We start from the raw sequence: 12588 nt of genomic DNA, 5'->3' as shown, positions 1-12588 counted from the left end.
AGACATTTTGCTGCACAATACTGTGGCTATTCCAGTTATTGACTCCAGGAAACTTTTTCCTTAGCCTGGTTCCGTGTATCACCAGTTTCTCTAGCAAAGGCCAGTCCCTGGCCCTGTGGTCCAGACATCCTCATTCACATCAAGCTTCCAGTTCAGAATCATTTCCCATTCCCGCTCTGTGGGAGGGAAGACTTTCAAAGTGCTCTCAGTGCAACTGCACATGGCTAAACAAAGAGAACAAACCCCAGATCCCCCCTGTGCTTTGGGAGCCAGGTTTGCTGTGTGAATTCTGGATTTTAGATGACTTCAAGCCTGGGCATTGTGATTATTTACTAGTTTCTCTGGCATTGGGCCACTATTGTGCTCACAGCTGTGATGGCCGAGTGGTTAAGGCATTGGAGTTGAAATCCAATAGGGTTCCCCTGCGCAGGTTCAAATCCTGCTCACAGCGTGGCCTGTCTCTAACCCAGGCAATACCTCTCTACAACCCCCAGAGACACTCTCAATTCTCTCCCCACCCCACGTAAATCCTGTTCTGCTCCTTTCATAGAGATGCCTGGGACACCAGCTCACACTGTGTCCCTGAGGTTTCAGGCAAACTCTCAGCACCTGAAGCCTCTGCCACTCACCTAGCGCCCCATAGATCAGCCATAACCCTGGCTGCTGCTCCTCTCTCTAGCATGTCAAAGGAGCCAAGTCAGTGATTCCATGGGAGCTATGGGGCTGCAGCACCAATGGAAAAAAATAGTTGCCCAGCATCCACTGGCAGCCAGCTCCGACCCCCGCCCCCGTGCCTCCCACTGGCTAGCCAATGCTCTGGCTTCAGCTACAGCCCGGGAGGGAGTTGGGGGTTGGGTGTCACAAAGGCTGGGGCATGAGCCCCACGTGCTTCCAGTCTAGCCTTTGCCATTCCTGACTTGCCAAAGAAAATGGGCGGCTGCCCGGGCTAGCGTGTAGAGCAGTTTCCCTCTTCCAAATGTGCGCCTGTCCCTGTGCTTGAGGGGACTTGCTAAATAGCACCTTGGGAGCCTGGGTGTTTCTCTGCTTCTCGCCAGCTGGGGAAAAGCCTCTTGGGGTAAAATCTCCTGCCCCACTGCCAAAGTGAGCACCTTGAGTGGGAACAGTCAGAGGCCCCACCAGTCGGGTTGGCCCTGCTTTCCTACCAGCTTCTGATGTTGGCCACAGAGCATTAGCAGCCGCCCTGCAGTGGGTGTTTGGCATGGCAGGGAGCAGGCTGACCGGGTGTCTTGTTGCCTGTCTGCTGGCCACACATAGGCATGGTCCTCCCCTCCTCTTGCCCCTCCCTCGATTGCTCTGTGGCTTTTAAGCCTTCCCTTGGAGCTGTCAGCACCAGCTGCCTCTGCTCTAGGTGCCCACTCTACACAGTACTGGTGTATAAGTACTGGGCGCTAACCCATTGCACCACCGGAGTCCACACTTAGAGACTTGTCTGCTTGTTTCATGGCTGGATTAGGGGGTGAGGGGGTTGTGTTAGCTAAAACAAATCCATATTAAAGGCTGCAGGATGGCAGCAGCAGAGGTGGGGAGCCTCCCTCCGTGTGATAGAGCTGGGTCCCCCCTTCCGCTGCTGAGGGGAAGGTTGGTGCTTTGAGCCCACCCGGTGCTGGAACGTCTCATGGGTGAGATTAACGAGACTCTTGAGAAGGGAAGAGAAGGGAAGTCTTTTCTATTCCTGCCGAGCTCCATTGGTCTCCTGTGGCCCTTTCGGCTCTCTGCTCCCCTGCTGGGGAGATGCAGAGACAAGCCCCCATCTGGGTGAGTCACCGAGAGGCTGTATCCAGTGCAGTGTGTGTGGGAGAGGGGCAGGAGGAGGGGTAGGGTTGGATTGGGCTCAAGGGGAAAGGTTCTGTGTGATAGTGTGTGGGGGGGAGGGTGTCGTTCTTAGGATAGAAATGAGGGAAAACACAGGGGTAGTGACAGTGAAGCCCCGTGTCTGAGTGTTATGACCTTGTGTGGCGCTGCCGTTCACCTTCCTCTCCTATGGTCTCATCTTTCATTAAATCCAGCATTTTTTCACCTGTCATCATCACAGAGGTGTCCCAGACGCCTCAAATACAGCGTGTCCCTCTTCGAGACGCCGAGGACTGATTTCAGCTGCTGGACAGCTCTGCTCAGTTTTTATACATTTGCATAGGAAAATGCTGAGTGTTTAAATTCATTTCAACCCCTGACCCCCTTCAGCGAACTCCTGAACACACTGGAGATGGGTCTGGAAATCGATTTTCATTCGAAAAAGTTTTTAAAGGGAATCATAGAATCATAGAATATCAGGGTTGGAAGGGACCTCAGGAGGTCATCTAGTCCAACCCCCTGCTCAAAGCAGGACCAATTCCCAACTAAATCATCCCAGCCAGGGCTTTGTCAAGCCGGGCCTTAAAAACCTCCAAGGAAGGAGACTCCACCACCTCCCTAGGTAATGCATTCCAGTGCTTCACCACCCTCCTAGTGAAATAGTGTTTCCTAATATCCAACCTAGACCTCCCCCACTGCAACTTGAGACCATTGCTCCTTGTTCTGTCATCTGCCACCATTGAGAACAGCCGAGTTCCATCCTCTTTGGAACCCCCCTTCAGGTAGTTGAAGGCTGCTATCAAATCCCCCTTCATTCTTCTCTTCTGGAGACTAAACAATCCCAGTTCCCTCAGCCTCTCCTCATAAGTCATGCGCTCCAGACCCCTAATCATTTTTGTTGCCCTCCGCTGGACTCTTTCCAATTTTTCCACATCCTTCTTGTAGTGTGGGGCCCAAAACTGGACACAGTACTCCAGATGAGGCCTCACCAATGTCGAATAAAGGGGAACGATCACGTCCCTCGATCTGCTGGCAATGCCCCTACTTATACAGCCCAAAATGCCGTTAGCCTTCTTGGCAACAAGAGCACACTGTTGACTCATATCCAGCTTCTCGTCCACTGTGACCCCTAGGTCCTTTTCTGCAGAACTGCTACCTAGCCATTCGGTCCCTAGTCTGTAACAGTGCATGGGATTCTTCCGTCCTAAGTGCAGGACTCTGCACTTGTCCTTGTTGAACCTCATCAGGTTTCTTTTGGCCCAATCCTCTAATTTGTCTAGGTCCCTCTGTATCCGATCCCTACCCTCTAGTGTATCTACCACACCTCCTAGTTTAGTGTCATCGGCAAACTTGCTGAGAGTGCAGTCCACACCATCCTCCAGATCATTAATAAAGATATTAAACAAAACCGGCCCCAGGACCGACCCTTGGGGCACTCCGCTTGAAACTGGCTGCCAACTAGACATGGAGCCATTGATCACTACCCGTTGAGCCCGACGATCTAGCCAGCTTTCTATCCACCTTACAGTCCATTCATCCAGCCCATACTTCTTTAACTTGGCAGCAAAAATACTGTGGGAGACCGTATCAAAAGCTTTGCTAAAGTCAAGGAATAACACATCCACTGCTTTCCCCTCATCCACAGAGCCAGTTATCTCCTCATAGAAGGCAATTAGGTTAGTCAGGCACGACTTCCCCTTGGTGAATCCATGCTGACTGTTCCTGATCACTTTCCTCTCCTCTAAGTGTTTCATAATTGATTCCTTGAGGACCTGCTCCATGATTTTTCCAGGGACTGAGTGAGGCTGACTGGCCTGTAGTTCCCCGGATCCTCCTTCTTCCCTTTTTTAAAGATGGGCACTACATTAGCCTTTTTCCAGTCATCCGGGACCTCCCCCGATCGCCATGAGTTTTCAAAAATAATGGCTAATGGCTCTGCAATCTCATCCGCCAACTCCTTTAGCACCCTCGGATGCAGCGCATCCGGCCCCATGGACTTGTGCTCATCCAGTTTTTCTAAATAGTCCCGAACCACTTCTTTCTCCACAGAGGGCTGGTCACCTCCTCCCCATACTGTGCTGTCCAGTGCAGCAGTCTGGGAGCTGACCTTGTTTGTGAAGACAGAGGCAAAAAAATCATTGAGTACATTAGCTTTTTCCACATCCTCGGTCACTAGGTTGCCTCCCTCATTCAGTAAGGGGCCCACACTTTCCTTGACTTTCTTCTTGTTGCTAACATACCTGAAGAAACCCTCTTGTTACTCTTAACATCTCTTGCTAGCTGCAACTCCAAGTGTGATTTGGCCTTCCTGATTTCACTCCTGCATGCCTGAGCAATATTTTTATACTCCTCCCTGGTCATTTGTCCAATCACTTGGATTTGAATAAGGAACTCATTGCTCTGCAGGCAAATAGTCACCCACTGAGCTATACTCTGAACAAAGAAGGCCCTGTACAGCCCAGAGCAGGAACAGTGCTGAACGTGGGAGTTAGTAAACTTTATCTCTATACAAACCCCACAGCTTACAAAACCCCCACACCCGCTCTGTGTCACCAGAGCACAACAACGCTCCTTGGAGCACACACGGCTCCCCAGCTCCATGCCCGTCAGCCTCTCCAGCATTGCTCCAATCCCTTACAGCAGGGTCTCAACCTCAATTTACCTTAGGGCCAGTGCCAATCCTCCAATCCTCCCACTGGGCCAATAATGTCACTCATACCGCCCAGAACCCGCCCCCCAAAACTCTGCCCCCCACCTGCCTAAGGCTCTGGGAGGGAGTTTGATTGGGGGAGGGGGTCTGGGGTGCAGGCTCTGGGATGGAGTTTGGGTGCTTGGTGCAGGCTCTGGGCTGAGGCACGGGGTAGGTGGAACAGGAGGACGGGGGGTGCAGGCTCTGGGAGGGAGTTTGGGGGCTGAGTGTGTGTGGAGGGAGGGGGTGCAGGCTCTGGGAGGGCGTTTGGGGGCAGGAGGGGGTATGTGGGGAGGGGGTACAGGCTCTGGGAGGGAGTTTGGGGCCTGGGGTGTGTGGAGGGGGGTGCAGGCTCTGGGAGAGAGTTTGGGGGCGGGAGGGGGTATATGGGGATGGGGTGCAGGCTCTGGGAGGGAGTTTGGGGGCTGAGGGGTGTGGAGGGGGGTGCAGGCTCTGGGAGGGAGTTTGGGGGCTGGGGGATGTGGAGGGAGGGGGTGCAGGCTCTGGGAGGGAGTTTGGGGGCAGGAGGGGGTATATGGGGAGGGGGTGCAGGGTCTGGGAGGGAGTTTGGGGGCTGGGGGATCTGGAGGGAGGGGGTGCAGGCTCTGGGAGGGAGTTTGGGTGCAGGAGGGGGTGTGTGGGGAGGGGGTGGGGGGCAGGCTCTGGAAGGAGGTTGGGGGTGTGGCGCTTACCTGGGGCTCCAAGGCGGGGTGAGCCAGGGGGCCTCTGCAGCGCACGGAGGCACAGCCCCGCCCCACCCTGCCCTGCCCCGGGGCTGCAGGAAGGGCCCAGCAGTCACTGGAGTGAGCAGGCAGACGCCGCTCAGCTCCGCTGCGCTGCTGGGGCCCCAGGGAGGAGCGCCTGGGGGAGGCAGCTGGGGCCAAGGCAGAGACCCGACCCCAAAACTAATGGAGCCCCACGGGCCACATTGGGGAGGCTTGCGGGCCACAGATGTCCTGTGGGTTGGGAGTTTGAGACCCCTGATATAATTGCTTCAGACTTGTACTTTCCCAAGTGCAAAACTAAACATCTCTTCAAACACAAGGGAGTGGAGATCAGTCAATGTTCAGAGTCATCCCATATAAAAGAACCATGTTGTGGTTCATGCTGGCCCCATCCTGTGCCCATCGCATTTCCCTCCTCTCCCTTAAAAGTTTTGGTATTTTGCATAGAAACTTTCTTCCCTCAGGACAGACCTGGGAACCAGGGCTGCCAGCCAGACAAACACCTTTAAGAGGAGGTGTCCCTCTCCCTGTCAAAAAATGATCTCCCTCCTTCAGTTCAGTGGCAGCCTAAATTGTTCCTTACCCTGGCAGAGCCAGAGGATTGAAAGCAGCAACATCAAACCCTTGTGTAGCTCGCAGGAATGAACACAAACACTCCTTGGTATCTGAGGAGATGTTTAGTTTTACCCTTGGTCAACTACAAGGCCAAAGGGAAAGGTGGTGGCGCCAGATATAAAGAGTGAAACACGACACATCATAGTTATGCCCATAGTGATTGCAAAATCTTTTTATATACTTCTTCTTATCATCAGTGTATTATTTTCTCTGGAGTCTAGACCTTGACTAGACCTTGGCCAAGAACTTTTGATCTTGAGAAAATTATCGACTACCCCTGGTGAAGGCAATGGACTTGGCACCCACTGGGGTGTCCCTACACAGGTACAAGTACTAACAACAATGGCTGCCTTTTAGCCATAGTTTTTAATCAGGGCAGTAAATTGATACACACCCCTGTTAAATCATTTCTCAGCCCGAGTCCTTCACCCACATTCCTTAGGGCATTGGGCCACCACGTGGAAATTTCATTTCCCGCCTCAATTTCACACAGAGACACAATTTCCTTTGCACAGATCCATGAACAGCAAAACCTCTCTGAGCCAGGGTGTTTGATTCCAGTGAACCCTTCTCTCCTGCAATGGCGATGGTCAGACAGAGGGGACGTGGTACCTGCACCCCTGACACGGAGATATTGGCTCGGCTCTTTCTTTCTGCTGCTGTTGTTAGTCCATGAAACATCAAGGGTGGAATTCAAGGCTGAGTTCACGCACCAACCCCCTGAAAAATGTCAATGCCCCAGAGAAATCCTGCCCCCTGCTATTGGAATGATGTGCTGGAGATTTGAATGGGAAAGGAACTGTCTGAATTGTCCTAGTGGGGAATGAAGAACAATCTACAGCAATGTCGTTAACACAAACACACTCTCATCCTGCTCCAGCCGGAAGGGAAATGGGCGGGAATTCTCGTTGTTCAGCCAAGGACACACTTACCCTGATGCGCAGCCGTGAGTGTGCTGGGGAAGCTGGTCTGAGCAAAGAATTTGAAGTGACACATCTGTGAGAACTGAATCATAGCGCAGAAAAGGACCCAACCTACATTAAGTAGTTGTGGCCGAGTGGTTAAGGTGATGGACTAAAAATCCATTGGGGTTGCCCCGCACAGCTTCAAATCCTGTGAACTATGGAGGCACTTGACTGCTATTATTACTGTAGCCTTAGTGCCTGAGCGTCTACAGTGCGAACTAGAGCCAGATCTAGTTTCACTCTTAGGCTGTTTACACTTAAACCGCTGCTGTGGCACTGCTATAGCACTTTGGAGTAGACAGTGACTGGAGGGGTTTTCCCATCCCTGTAATAGCTGCATTGACAGAACAATTCTTCCTTTTATTTAGCACTATCTAACCAGGGCTTAGGTCAGCTCAACTATACTGGTTTGGGGGTGTGGATTTTTCACACCCTGAGAGACGTCGCTCTGCCAGTTAAGTGCCCAGCGTACACCAGCCAAGAGCTTTGTGAGGTGAGGTGAGGTGGGGTGGGGTGGGGTGGGGGGCTCAGGGGAGAGCATGGGGGCTGAGACCATAGTTTGGGTGCCTGTGGCCCCCACAGTTTTAGGGGGGATCCGCAGCTCCTGCCCACAAGGATGACAAAGATTAGCAGGTTATTGTTTTAACTACTCGGCCACTTTTTTGTGTGGTGGGCTTGTTGTTACTTAACTGTTTCTAAGGTCTCTGCTGTCTGTAACCTTCTCCCTAGTTCATTGGCTGACTGGGGATGGGGGGGGATGGTTTGGATTTGAAAAAACCTTTCTCTGTGGTATGATAAAGGAGTAAGTGACAGGTAGAAATCCCCACATCATTCTTGGTGCAGGGAGCCGGGTTTGCTGTTCAGATTCTGTATTTCACCAATGTCCAGGTCTGGGAATGTCCAACCAGGGCAATTCTAATGGGAAGATGGACGCAGGGCACTTAACCTGCACAGACGTCCTATGGAGGTGGGGTGGGAATTAACAGCATTTTGGGGAACTTTTGGGAAAAGAGACTTTACTGACAAGGTTTGTCTCTGTTCCTATTTCACCTTGTGCTGTTATGTTGGAATCGGTATTTGTTTTTCTATGACATTAATTAAACTCTAAACAATATTTAATCACTCATAAACCTTAGTGTCACCTGAATTTTCCCTCAGCTAGCCAGAATGAACTGAATTTTGCCGGTTTCTGGAAAGGAAAGAGGTTAAATTTGGGGAATTCAATCCCTGTATTTGCAGGTGGCTGTTTTACACTCACATCTCCAGGCACAGAGTGAAATGCTCAGGCAATGTCTACACTACAGGATTATGTCGCCCGAACTCACACAGTTATTACATCGCTTGTGTACATGCAGACTTAGCTCCTTGTGTCAGCAGTGTGCGTCCTCAGCCAGCTGTGGCTGCCGGCAGATCCCGGGAGTCAGGGGTTGTCCTGGGCTCTGCGGGGGGAAGGGCTGAGCTGGGAGAAGGGGCAGACTAGGTAGGTTAGGTCTGGTTTACAGGGGCTTGGTCAGTGGAAGGCTGTAGGTCACATACAGGAGGTGACAGTGGGCTCTGAGCTGGGCAACAGCAGCAAAGAAGCAACATGTGTGTGTGTGTGTGTGGGGGGGTCATCACGTGATAAAAATGAAACTGCAAAACCTCTCCCTGTGTTGCAGCAAAAGCCTCTCATTTATCTCCTAAACTCCTCTGTGTGAAAATCTCCCCCCCCCCCCCCCCCCCCCGCCCAGCACTCAGAGATCCCCTCACTCCCATGGAGATGTTTAACTTTTCTTACACACATTTTTCCCAGAAAAATGATCAAGGACATTTAAAATGAAAAAAAAAAAACAAAGCAAAGCAAATCAAAACCAAACAAATCAAAACCAAAGAAACCCCCACCAATCTCCCCACCACACACAGTTTGGGTCTGAATTTTTCTACTGAAATTTGGAGGCAATAAAACTTAGCCCTCCATCGTGCCGAAAACAAACCTAGACCTCCAATGTGGTACCTAAGACGTCTGCTAGTGAACCACCAATGTGCTAAGCCCTGTTGTGAGACTTTTCCAACTCCTTGATGCTGCTGCTATTCCAAGGGAGCAATTATTGAGCTGAGGAAACATTTTTCTTTGCCTGGTTCTGTGTGTCACTGGTTTCTCCAGCAAAGGCCAGTCCCTGGCTCTGTGGTCCAGACACCCCCCATTCAAATCAAGCGTCAACTTAAGCGTTCTTTCCCATTCCCGCTCTGTGGGAGGGGAGACTTTTCAAAGCGCTCTCTGTGCGACTGCACATGGCTAAGCAAAGAGAACAAACCCAAATCCCCCCTGTGCTTTGGGAGCCAGGTTTGCTGTGTGAATTCTGTATTTCAGATGACTTCACACCTGGGCATTGTGATTATTTACCAGTTTATCTAGCATGGGGGGCTCTGCTAGTGTGATGGCCGAGTGGTTAAGGTGTTGGACTTGAAATCCAATAGGGTTCTCCTGCACAGGTTTGAATCCTGCTCACAACGAGGCCTGTGTTTTAGCCAGTCTCTAACCCGGGCAATACCTCTCTACAAACCCCTGAGACACTCTCAATTCTCTCCCCATCTCCAGTAAATCCTGTTCTGTTCCTTTTATAGAGATGCCTGGGATGCCCAATCCCCTGCCCCAGCCACCCAGATTCACCCCACCCAAACTCCCTCCCAGAGACTTAGGCCTGGTCTACACTAGGCGTTTATGTCGAATTTAGCACCGTTAAATCGAATTAACCCTGCACCCGTCCACACCACAAGGCTATTTAGTTCGACATAGAGGGCTCTTAAATTTGACTTCTGTACTCCTCCCCAACGAGGGGAGTAGCGCTAAATTCGACATGGCCATATCGAATTAGGCTTGGTGTGGATGGAAATCGACAGTAATAGCTCCGGGAGCTATCCCACAGTGCACCACTCTGTTGACGCTCTGGACAGCAGTCCAAGCTCAGATGCTCTGACCAGCCACACAGGAAAAGCCCCGGGAAAATTTGAATTCCTTTTCCTGTCTGGGCAGTTTGAATCTCATTTCCTGTTTGGACAGCGTGGCGAGCTCAGCAGCACTGGCAACGATGCAGAGCTCTCCAGCAGAGATGGCCGTGCAATCCCAGAATAGAAAGAGGGCCCCAGCATGGACTGATCGGGAAGTCTTGGATCTCATCGCTGTGTGGGGCGATGAGTCCGTGCTTTCCGAGCTGCGCTCCAAAAGACGGAACGCAAAGATCTATGAGAAGATCTCTAAAGCCATGGCAGAGAGAGGATACAGCCGGGATGCAACGCAGTGCCGCGTGAAAATCAAGGAGCTGAGACAAGGCTACCAGAAGACCAAAGAGGCAAACGGACGCTCCGGATCCCAGCCCCACACATCCCGTTTCTACGAGGCACTGCATTCCATCCTAGGTGCGGCCGCCACCACTACCCCACCACTGACCGTGGACTCTGAGGATGGGATATTGTCCACGGCCGGTTCCTCGGACATGTTAGCGGACGGGGAAGATGAGGAAGGAGATGAGGAGGACGAGGCAGTCGACAGCGCTTACCAAGCTGATTTCCCCGACAGCCAGGAGCTCTTCATCACCCTTACAGAGATCCCCTACCAACCCTCCCCAGCATGTAACCCGGACACAGATTCAGGGGAAGGATCAAGCGGTAAGTGCTTTAAACATATAAACCTTTATTTTTTACAAAACTTGAATATTAAGACTAAGAACAATCTTTGATTCATGATTTCTTCCCCCTGGGCGCTTAAGTAATCAGTAACAACTATTTAAAAAAATCAAACAGTGTCCGGTTGTGCATGATTGTGCTGCCCAAGCTGCTCCACTCTTTAGTCCCTGCTACTGCAGCTATATGAAAAGCCGGTCTATATGTCCGTGGATAGAGCAGTAGTCCTCCACAGACATTTCAACAAAGCTCTCCTGGAGGTAAAGGGATAGCCTGTTCATCAGGTTCCTGGGGAGAGCGGCTTTACTTGGTCCTCCAAAGTACGAGACGTTCCCGCTCCAGGAGACAAGCAGGTACTCTGGTATCAGTGCCTTGCATAGCATGGCGGCATAGGGCCCCGGTCTCTACAGGCTTTCTCGAAGCATCCTCTGGATCTCGGTGTCCGGGATCCTCATGAGGGTAATGTCGCTCATGACAACCTGCTTTGAATTAGGTAGGGGACTGTTAGTATTGGGACTGCTTGCAACAAGTTCCTTTACAGAACTGTGACCGCTGGTTTACAGCCACGCGGTGGGGGCAGGAGAGGGTCAGCATCCAGGGATCTTTCCCTGGCACATCCACGAGGGGGTGGGACAGGGCCACAGTTCTTGCTTGGCCGATTGCTGGCAGCACAGACTGGCATTGCTTTCAATGTGAAAGGTGGCCAGTGGTACTCCTAAAGTTTTAATCTGCAACAAGTCTACGGCTTACCATCTTTGCCTGCTACAGAGAGTACCGTGTCCTGCCCCGGTTCCCAGATCGGCAGTGCAAAAGCCCAGGCACTGAAGGCGAGGTTCGAAAATTCGACCTTGTCCTCAGTGCGCATGTGATAGGTGTGGTTCATGGTCTTGTTCACAGAGAAAGACTATGTTCTTGTGAATCAAGGTTCTTGATCACAACTACATTTATCTTTCGGAGGAATTCACTGCCTTTTCCTCATTCCCACAGCCACATCTGCAACTGTCTCCCAACCCAGCCTGGGATCACACTCCCAGAGGCTAGCGCACATTAGGCGGAGGAAGAAGAAGACGCGAGAGGACATGTTCTCTGAATTTATGGGCTGCTCCCGAGCCCAGGCAGCACAGCATAACCAGTGGAGGGAGAACTTGTCCCAAATGCACCGATCACACATGGAACGTGAGGAGAGGTGGCGGCAGGAAGACCAGCAGGCGACTCAAACGCTGCTTGGACTTCTGAGGGAGCAAACGGACACGCTCCGGCGCCTTGTTGATGTTCTGCAGGACCGGAGGCAGGAGGACAGAGCCCCGCTGCAGTCTATCTCTAACCGCCCTCCCCCGCCACCAAGTCCCATACCCCCCTCGCCCAAAGTCCAAAGAAGGAGGGGCGGGAGAGTCCGTGAAAACTCTCACTCCACACCTGCAGATTGCTCAAGTACCAGAAGGCTGTCATTCCCCAAAATTTGAAAAGTCCTTTCCTGGCCGCCTCAAGCAAGCCCCCGTCCAAGTTTCACCCCCCAGTTTCATGTGTGGTTGTTAATAAAAAATACGTTTTTGTTCATTACTGTTTCAGTCATGCTGTTTTGAGGGAGAGTCTGTCTGCAGGGGGGGAAGGGGCTTGGTAATTGGACAGGACAGTCACCTTTAGCAGGCTACAGAGGCGGGGGCAGGTCCAGCAGCAGGGCACATACACAGTGCAGTGACTAGTTACCCTGGTCAGTCTGGGAGGTGGTTTTCATATTCTGTGCGTGGGGGGGGGGGGGGGTTGCTCTGTGACTTTGTGGCGGGGGAGGGCAGTTACAGATGTTATGCAGCGGTCCTTGTCCTGGATCACAGAGCCACGCAGCAGGGGATCTGTAACCCTCCTCCCCCTGCCATAAAATCACATAGCCCCCACATACACGCAGTCCCGCTCAGGAGGGCTGGCAGGCTCCGTTGAAACAACCAGTCCGCCACTGCGAATCCTGTCATTCCTGGAGTTTAGAAGGATCATTTGCATCAGTACACTACACCCGCTCCCCACCACAGTCTGCGTCCCAGGTTTAAAACATTCCCGCGAAAACAGTAATAAAGACAACGGTGTTCATTAACAAAATAAAACTGAATTTATTTTTTTGGAAGGGGGT

General features: G+C 51.8%; 1 protein-coding gene, 3 non-coding genes and 1 pseudogene across 4 annotated transcripts in view; 4 read left to right on the top strand and 1 right to left on the bottom strand.

Moving 5' to 3' along the window:
• LOC135889203 (uncharacterized) overlaps positions 1–12588 on the bottom strand; it is a 407029-nt pseudogene that overhangs the window by 59345 nt on the left and 335096 nt on the right.
• LOC135889377 (zinc finger protein 420-like) overlaps positions 1–12588 on the top strand; it is a 157129-nt gene that overhangs the window by 11441 nt on the left and 133100 nt on the right. The window lies entirely within an intron of this gene.
• TRNAS-UGA (transfer RNA serine (anticodon UGA)) lies at positions 370–451 on the top strand. Its single transcript has one exon. It is a non-coding gene; the product is annotated as a tRNA-Ser (tRNA).
• On the top strand, positions 6885–6966 carry TRNAF-AAA (transfer RNA phenylalanine (anticodon AAA)). Its single transcript has one exon. It is a non-coding gene; the product is annotated as a tRNA-Phe (tRNA).
• TRNAS-UGA (transfer RNA serine (anticodon UGA)) lies at positions 9219–9299 on the top strand. Its single transcript has one exon. It is a non-coding gene; the product is annotated as a tRNA-Ser (tRNA).

This window comes from Emys orbicularis, chromosome 15, assembly GCF_028017835.1.
Source record: "Emys orbicularis isolate rEmyOrb1 chromosome 15, rEmyOrb1.hap1, whole genome shotgun sequence".
In the NCBI taxonomy this organism is placed as follows: Eukaryota; Metazoa; Chordata; order Testudines; family Emydidae; genus Emys; species Emys orbicularis.
The sequence above is the reverse complement of the archived record's forward strand: the minus strand, read 5'-3'. Positions and strand labels throughout refer to the sequence as shown.